Below are 10,052 nucleotides of genomic sequence, written 5' to 3'. Positions count from 1 at the left end.
CTTTTGCTTATTCCTCATGTCATCATGTTTAATTTTGAAAGAAACTTGAAATGGGGATTGCCTAAACCCTAGCATTAAAGGAATTCACTAGGTTCAACCAAAATATTTCCAGTAAATCCAAATGGCTTTCAAAAATGTTCATCATTCTTGGAAAAATGCTGGAAACAGTAACCAGAGGTGATGCACATCTTTCCATGTCATATTTGGGCTCTGGATTAAATCATACTCTATTTGCATTTGGGCATTTAAATGCTATTAAATATTTTAAATGCTCAAATAATCATAAACTAAAATGTTTACTGTAGGATATATTCCCAACAGTGATCATGAGTAGTTTCATGATTTTTGGAAGTGTCTAAGTATTTTTAATAAAGCCCTAAAGACTACAGAATATTAGAAAAACAAAAACAAATTAGAAAGCAGAAGAGGGAGAGAAAGTTACCTGGACCTACCTACTGTGCAGCCCACCTGGCCGGCCCAGCTGGCGGCCCAGCCCACCAGGCGCTCTCCTGTCGCCTTCCTCCTCGCGCCAGTAGGCGAGGGCGCGTGCCCGACGCGCGCCGCTACACGCCGCGGCCACCTCCTCTCTCCCTGCCTGCCTGGCTCCGCCTCGACGCGTCTGGACGATGCCACGCGACCCCCAGAGCCGTCCGGCTCTCTCTCGCTCTCCCCCTCCTCTGTTCTTCCCGCCCGAACGCCTCCGTCGCTGCCGCTCGCCACCACCGCGGACACCGCCATCCCGGCGACGCCCTGAGATGCCCAAGAGCTCCGCCTAGTATCCCTCTTCCTCCTCGTCGAGCTGTGCAACGCCGGACGCCCCGAGTGCCTCCACGTCGTCATCTTCAACCTCCCAACGCCGGAGATCCCTCTCGCCGCCCCGCTCGCTCCGGTGCTTCCCTGGGCACGCCGAGGCCACCTCTGCACTCGCCGTGAGCTCCTCTACTGATTCCCCCTTCTCCCATGTCCATTAGCTCAGCGTAGCCTTCGTTTCCGTCGAGACCGAGACCTCACCGGCGCCGGACTTGACGCCGTCGTCGTTTTGGTTCGCCTCCGTTAAACCGAGCACGTAGTCGTGCTCAGTGCACCCCCAGGAGGCCATAGCACCCCTCCGCACCCCCTGTCATGCTCCCTAACGCCGCCCCCGTGCTAACCCGAACTCCGGCGGCCGCAAAAGAGCTCGCCGCCGTCGACTCCGGTCACCACAGGCCCAGCCACTACCACCATTCGACGCGCGCCTGCAAGAGCTCTCCAATGAGCCCAAGAACGGCCTCGTCCGTGCCCTGTGGGCGCTTTCCGAGCCGCGCCGCCGTCTCGGGCCTCGCCGGCGTCGAGTCGCCGGCGGGTTTGACCTAGTTTGACCCCAGTTTGACTCCCCCCTAAGTCACTGACGTGTGGGCCCATGCTCTTAACTAAACTAGATTAGTATTAGTTTAGCGCTAATTAATCTGGATTAGTTAGGTTAGTCACTGACAGGCAGGTCCCACTGGTCAGGTTTGACCCTGGCCAGCCCGTTGACTCGCTGACGCAGTGATGACGTCAGGCTGACGCAGTATTACATTTTCTGGATTTATTTTTAATCAGGAAATTCCAGAAAATAGTATAAACTTCTAAAAATCATATAAAATCAACCGTAGCTCAGAATGAAATAATTTATATATGAAAAATGATCAGAAAAATGCAATCTATCCATCTGTATCATTTCCATGCATGTCAAACTAAGTTATACCTGCTGTATAGGTGAAAACATGATAATGCACTATTTGAATTCATAGTTTGAATTTGAATTTGAACCTTGAGTTCAAATCAACCCAAACCTTTCTGTTGCTAGTTACATTTGGCCAAATCACGTCATATTGCCATGTCATGATCATGCATCATATTGTGCATTGCATTGATTGTGTTCTTCTTTGTTTGCTGGTGATTGTCCCCTCTCGATAGCCGTGATTCCGACGATGAGTTCGATGACACCGATGAAGAACTATAATATCTTCAGAAGTGCCAGGCAAGCAAAACCCCCTTGTTCATTCCGATACAATCCAATTCTCTCGCTCCTGCTCTCTTCTACTGCATTAGGACAACATCGATTCAACTGTTACATGTTGCGGTAGTTGAACCCCTTTTCCTCTGCATGACCTGTCATTGCCACAGTAAATAGTTGAAACCCACTAGCATGAGTAGGAGTTGTTTGAGCCCTGATGTGCCTACTCATTCATGCTTGTTTGTCATGCCTGCTACTGCTTAGAGTTGAGTCGGGTCTGATTCATCGGGGATGAATTGGAATGGTGATGAACATGTCCTACTGTGTGAGAGCTAAGTGTGTGAACACGATTTGGTAAAGGTAGCGATGAGAGGCCATGTAGGAGTACATGGTGGGTTGTCTCATTGAAGCCGTCCTCAGGAACTGAGTTCTGTGTTTGTGATCCATGATACAGTTACGACCACGCATTGGGCCCGAAACCAATGGACCCTCTCGGCTTCTTAATCACCCTTGTCCTCTGTCCAGGAGTTGCAAGTAGTTTCTGGTGTTTGTAGTATGCTGGAGGCCGTGGACAGCGCTGACCGAGGGGTGGGCTGTGATGCGGTAGGCACGTGGCACGGTGTACCGGGCGCCCGTTTGGTGTCTCGGGAACCCTGCACACATCGTTCGGGGCCGTATGTGGAAACCTCGGCCGGACTCCCTGCGGATGGAACCTAAATAGGCGATAAACCTGGACTAGAGACTTGAGTGTTTAGGTAGGCTGTGGCCGACTCCCTCGCCAGGCTTCCGCTTGAAGGTTGCCGAGGTACACGACGTGTACATGGTGGTAAGTGGCGAGAGCGTGTGTGACGAAGTACACCCCTGTAGGGTTAATATGATCTATTCGAATAGCCGTGTCCGCGGAAATGGACTTCTGGGTTGCCTATAACAGTTCATAGACAAGTGAAAGTGGATACTCTAAAATGCGCAAGATAAGCGTGAGTGCTATGGATGGCGTTCTCGTAGGGAGACGGGAGCGGATCCATAGTGGTGTATTGGTATGGTGAATTTGTGGACTCGTGTGCGCCACCTCAAAAGAGTTACTTGCAGTCGTAGTTTAGGATAGCCACCGAGTCAAAGCTGGCTTGCTGCAGTTAAACTCCACCACCCCTTTTGTTGATACCGATGCATATGTAGATAGTTCTGATGTAAGTCTTGCTGGGTACATTTGTACTCACGTTTGCTTATTTTATGTTTTGCAGAGAGACGTCAGTCTCGCTAGTAGTTCCATGTGGACTTCGACGTTTAGCTTGATACCTCAGCTACGATCTTGTGCCCTCGGCAGGATCTAGTAAATAGTCAGGCTTCTCAGCCTTTTTCATTTGTAGATGTCTGTACTCAGACATGTTAAGCTTCCGCATGTGCTCTGACTTGTATGCTCTGAATGTTGGGTCATGAGACCCATGTTTGTAATATCTGGCTCTTCGGAGCCTAATGAATAAATACTCTGAGTCGTAGAGTCTTGTTGTGATGCCATGTTGTATTTGCACATATCGAGCATATTGTGTGTATGATTGAAATGCTTGGTATGTGTGGGATTCGACAACCTAGTTGTTTATCCTTGGTAGCCTCTCTTATGGGGAAATGTAGTCCTGTGCTTCCATGAGCCATAGTAGTCCGCTACAGCCCGGTTCACCGGAGTCCTGCTAGCCCAGCACTACTGCTCCGGAGCACTTGACTGGCCGGCATGTGTTTCATATCGTTCCTGTGTCTGTCCCTTCGGGGAAATGTCACGCGGTGACATCCGGAGTCCTGCCTAGCCTGCTACAGCCTGGGTTCCCGAAGTCCTGTTAGCCCAGCGCTACAGCCCGGATTCGCACGCTGCTGACCGACACGTTCGATGTTGATTCATGTATGCCTGTCCCCATACGTTAGTGCCGCTTTGGGTTCACGACTAGCCATGTCGGCCCGGGTTCTCTGTCATATGGATGCTAGCGACATTATCATATACGTGAGCCAAAAGGCGCAAACGGTCCCGGCCATGGTAAGGCGACACCCGTGGGGATACCGTGCGTGAGGCCGCAAAGTGATATGAGGTGTTACAGGCTAGATCGGTGTGACCTAGAATCGGGGTCCCGACAACAGAAATCATATCACTTTTTTTTGGAAAACATTTAATTGCATTGAATGTATATAATGCTCCGTTCTATTAGTTGAATTAACCTCGAGGTCCATGTTTTGGAAACATGTGGTAAAGTAACGGGATAGATGTCGGCGTCCTGGGAACGGGGGTCCCCAGACTTGCCTGCCTGCGGCCAACGGCGTGGTTCCACCAGCGGCCCAGTACAGACCATCTTCACCAGCAAGCACTCAAGACCCTTGCGAGGGGCCAAGCTTCGCAAGGCGGACGACGCAAGACCTCCTCAGGGGCGGCCTCGCCAGGCTGGCTCGTGAGGAGCGGAGAGATCAAGGGAAGGGGAACCTCGCGAGGTTCCCATGACGCAAGCCATGACGACCAGGACCAGGCGGGCACCAGCGCGCACAGTGTCCTCGTTTCCTGTTTGATGCTAAGGAGGCAAGCGCAGGCGAGGAGTACCGGGGCATCAGGCAAAGGTTTCCATATCGGTGCAACAAGACCAAGACCAGCAGGACGGTAGGACGGAGGTCACCGTGGAGTCCAAGACGGCGTCATCACCAGAGCCTTTGGGAGGCGAAGACCACCTTTAGTCAGGATAGCTTGTACTAGTTGTCCCCCTTCAAATCGGCCATTGTGGCATCCCTTCCCGCTCAATATTTGGGAAGAGGACCAGGGCCTCTATAAATAGGACTAGCCACCACAGTAAGAGGCATCTGATCTCGGATTGGATCCACTCCATCCTCACACTCTCCAAGCACAAGAACACCTCTCCTCAGGAGGCTGTTCTTCCCTTGTATTGTTCATCCTCAGCCTAAGTGGCAATCTGTAACATCCCAAAATTCTAAATTTTGGAATGTTATAATAAACAGATAGATTGGATTGATTGTTTGATTGATTGACTGAAATGGAGTGAAATTCAAAATCTTTTGAAAGTTAAATGAGAGGGAATAAAAGGACTTTCCCAAACTTTCATTTTGCTTTTATGATCTCCATGGATTCAAATTCTTTTTATCACAAAACCCTGGAGAGAAGATGACATGACTTCTTCCATTTATTTAAATGACAAGGGGTGTTAAAAATAATTGAATTTCATCTGAGAATATTTCCAATCCTGAAACTTTATGCAACTCAATGATTTTCACGAGCGAAGATAAAATGACTTCTTCAAAACATATGAAATATGAGTTGGGAGTTTCAAAGGATCAAATTCAAGTCCTTTTGGAAATTATTTTAATTTGGAGTTATTTGGGTTTTATTCAAATTATTTTTCTCCAAAAATAAAATATAAAGAAATTAGGGTAACATGATTCCCTACAACAGAAAATTGGAGAGAAATAAATTTGAAATCATTTTGGTATTTTTAAAATGATTTTTATTGGATTTTATTAAGGCAGTAGCACTGTTTGATTTATTTGAATTTTTGTGGTCCTTATTTGACTTTACAAAAATGTTCATGTTGTAGAAAATCTTTTTTTGAAAATTTTGATATATAATATGCCTATATAAAATTTTAATTTATTTTCTTTATCCGGGTTTCCTTCTGTTTCAATTTAAAAAAAAACTGTACATGCGGCCCATAGTTATTTACCGCCCACAAGCGTAGCATAGTGGCAGCGGGCGCCTCATTTGTTTTTCCCTCTCCTAAATGGGCCAGGCCCAGCCATCCTTTTTAATTTTTTTTACTTAGGCCTATTTTTGTTAAAAAAAACTGCAGTGTATGCGTGCGCGCGCAGCCGGCCCGTGGTGCTTTTAGCCCATGCGTTCCCCGTTTATTTTATTTGTTCGTCTACGTTTAGTCCCACATTGCCTAGCCTTTAACCCCTAAACCTCTTTTCCACCTATAAATATAGACCCATAGAGCCTCCAAAAATTATCCATTGCGGGTTAAATCAATATTTTGGTTTGACTAGCTAAAAATATATTTCTCCTCTCCGACGGGACTTTTGGAAGTTGTCTCCACACTCCGAAGTCGTCTTTTCTATACCTTATAAAGGTATATTTATTCGTTCTCTGTATTTATACGTTAGATCTAGAATTCCTTTATCCGTAGTTATTTTTCTTTTTCTGTAAAACAGTTTGGCCCTGATTTTTCAAATAGCATAACTTTTTACTCGTTCATCCAAATTAGATGAAACCAGCGTCTATAGTTTCGTCTTGTTTTCGCCTATCCAGTAACCTGTCACATCAATTTTTTTTTAATTTTCAAATTTCGAAATTTGTTTCATAGTCAAATTTCTTTTGATCATATCTTTTTATCCGTACCTCCGTTTTCGATGAAACCAACGCCCACTTTTTCATTACGATCCCCTCTATCCAGTTAAACAACTTAAACATGTTTTTGAAAGTTTTAAAATTTGATTTCAAACAGATTTGTATTTGAACTTCTTTTGTTCATAACTTAAGTTCCGTAACTCCGTTTGAGTTGATTCTTTTTGCAAGCGAAGCTCTTGACCTAAACTTTCTGATAAGGCCAAATTCACATAATTTTGGTACTGTTAGAAATTGTTTTATGTTACAAGAGTTATTTGCTTGGTTTTGATGTTTTCTGAAGTGTCTTCTTCGTTCTTCCCGATCTTTTGAGTGATTGCTTATGTGTGGTTACTACTGCTTGCTCACGATAGATTGACCGGAGTGTGACGAGTAGATCTATCCAGAGTTTTGAGTGCGAATCATCTTCATCAACATTGCAGGCAAGTAACACTTTGATCATACCTTCCATACCCAGTTTTATTGCATTAGATCTATTCCTCAAACAATTGCATGGTTAGGATCAAAATTTAAATTGTGGGTATTGGGAAGTAGTTGAGGTAGTACCTATTACCTGTTTTCTTATCAAACCCTTGGGAGTTACTTCTACGTTGCTATTATATTGCCATGCTATGCTCGTAGACGTGGATTGGGTTTGAGAGATATTCATGACATATGTGAGATTGTTAATAATGGTTTACCTAAGGTGGCAACTAAAACTCACATCTGGGTGGATTGAGGCACCTGGAGAATCCAGTGTTGTCTGTTTGTATAAGGACCGCCACCCAGGCTCAAAGGGATCATAAGATTATTCATGCTAGAAACTTCCGTGTGCAGCCACAAGCTATTATGGGCTCTAGCATAGTTGAGTAGGTTACATGATCTCTTGAAGAGGTGGGCTAGCAGATGTAGGGGAAAGTAGGTGTACCGGTCCACCCGGAGTAAAGAGTGATTGTTCCTGAAAGACTGTGTCTCGGTCATCCGTTTCTCAAACATCATGCAGTGCGAGAATCAAGCGGAGGCGATCGAGTCTTGTGGGGAAAAGTGCGCAAACCTCTGCAGAGTGTACAAACTAATCATGGTTAGCCGTGTCCCCGGTTATGGACATCTTGAGTATCTAGTACTTGGATTATCCCGTTGATCTCATCATGTTACTTTAATTAATCTTGTTGGGTTAATGATGATTTTTAATTGGGATTGAGATGCTGTCAACCATCTCAATGTTTCACAACCACCATGATAGTTAAATAAATGTTATTCCTTTGAAGTAGGGAAAACTTGGCTTTTCGCAAAAACTTAACCATAGAGCTTTTCCACCAGCCATATATGCATGTAGTGATAGCCTTTGTTCATCATTTCCCTATGGTGTGAATTTGCCAGCATATTCCATGTGCTGACCCGTTTTCGGGCTGCAACGTTTCATGTTGCAGGATTTCTTACGACGAGTAAGTGATACGTTAGGGTTACGATTTCTACACTCAACTTTGCCGTTGGTGCTGATGGGAATCCACAACCTTGTTAGTTCCGCTATTTGGATTGAGGTAATAGTATTTACGTTACTTTATGCATGTGATTTACCTCTGTTATAAATCCTCGAGTACTGTGTGTGTCAGCATACCGATCCAGGGATGACACTTAAGCATAGAGACTTGATCCATTCGGGTCGGGTCGCTACAAGATGGTATCAGAGCACATGTTGACTGTAGGACGTGACCCTAGAAACTGGCAAGCCCATGGGAAGGATTTTCTCTAAAACTTTCCTTTTCAAAAGAATCTTGTACCTCTCTTCTCTACTGAGTTAATTCAAATATTCCCTTTAGTGAGACCATATCCCTTTTCCCTTTTGACCACACGAAGATTCAACTGATGAGACCACTCCAAGAAGGACAAGATATCGGACAACTAAGACCATTCGGAATGAAGAGGATTTTACCGTGCATTATGATAATGGAAACTACAACGGTTGAAGATTCCGAAGACTGGGAGAATTTGAAGGCTCTGAAGAATTGCCAGATGTGTATGACCTAGGAAGGTTACCCTTATGGAACTTGGCAGACTATGGAAGCTGTCAATACTCGAGAGCAAGGTGTATCGGAGAAAGACCGAAACATGGAGAGTTAGAAACTCAAAGTTTTGTCAAGGAAACCCTAAGGCAGGAGATATCAACTATGGAATGATAGCTCATGGTAATGACAAGAGCAGAAACACGGATACCCATGAGGTTATCGCCCGCTTATGATATTGTCACCGTGTTGAGTTAAGTATGCATATGCATGGAAGGATTGGATGGTAGAAGGCTGATGGAGCACCTATCAGCAAGATGAAGTTTTAACTTTAGACCGGTGTATCACCAGGATCCGGAGTATTACATCAAGAAGTTTAGGATGGACCTGCAAGAAGCTGTATTTGACAAAGAAGTGTTTCGTGAAGAACTCAGAACCCAGAAACTGAAAGTAGCCAAGCCGGGAAAGCAAAACTTCGAGATAACGGAGACTCGTCAGGAACTGAAGGACAGTAGTATCATGGTTCATGCCAAGGATGTTGAGACCCAGAAGTTTGGAACGCAAATATTAAAGGACGCCACGAGAGACTTCGCGTCAACAGAGAGGGTCTGGTAAAAGAACTTGAGAAGGGCAAGCATGATTGGAAGAAGCCCATCGGAGACATGAACAAGACTTCAAGAGTTTGGCGACTTTGAAGATTTTGACCTCTAGAAGACCCAACCCCTGTTATATGCCTACGTTAGATGCGACGTTTGTGAGCTGTCATTTGTTTGTTGTTTTTCCGACAGCCACAATAAAAACCCGTCTTTTCAAAACTATTGTTTGTATTGTGTGTATCCCTCTCGACCTCTCTTATCTCACCCCAAACCTATGGACCCAATAGAGGATGAATGGAGATGAGCTTGTATTTTCTGGACCGATGAGTCAATTGGAGACGGACCGATGGATTCAGAACATGGAGGATCACATGAAGAATAACCCTATAGTCGGAAAGGATATGACCCGACATGCTCTTCAATGTTTTGAAAGAGGTGCTGCTACTTGGTGGAGGATGTACCAAACCATCAATGGATGGCAAGGAGTAACCACTTGGAAGGAATTTAAGTGGACTCTACAAAGACCTCGTCTTGTGTCCCAGAAATTGAAGCCTTATGGAAAGGATATGAAGAAACCTTGTGCATACAAGCCTTGTGGAGAAATAGGACACAACCATAAGGAACACAAGGATGAATGCCCTAATTGTGAAGGAAGTCACCCAGCTGAAGAATGCCCAACTAGGCAGATCACTTGTTTCTTGTGTGAAGGGACTACCCACTACCCTGCTCAGTGTCACATCTACCCCATGGTACAAAGGACTATCCAGCAGAAGAAAGAAGCAATGAAAAGAGCCCTCATAGAAATTTTAGAGGAATCTGTGATGAAGGAAGAGGTGGAGGACACACCCAAAGAAGAACCAATTAAACCCTGCACCAAGTCATGCTATTCATGTGGGGAAGAAGGACACATCTCCCAAAATTGTCTGAATGGGGATTTAGTAGAATTCCCGACAGAGGAAGTAGAGTATGACCCACAGGAAATAGAAGCCCTGATTGGAACGGAAAAGTCCAGGAAGAGAAGTAGATTGGATCCCAGGAACAACCCAATTTCTACAAAGAGAGACCTGAGTCATATCACATGTTTCAGGTGCAAAAATTCAGGACACTACCAC

The sequence above is a fragment of the Triticum aestivum genome, chromosome 6D (assembly GCF_018294505.1).
Source record: "Triticum aestivum cultivar Chinese Spring chromosome 6D, IWGSC CS RefSeq v2.1, whole genome shotgun sequence".
Classification (NCBI taxonomy): Eukaryota; Viridiplantae; Streptophyta; class Magnoliopsida; order Poales; family Poaceae; genus Triticum; species Triticum aestivum.
The sequence above is the reverse complement of the archived record's forward strand: the minus strand, read 5'-3'. Positions refer to the sequence as shown.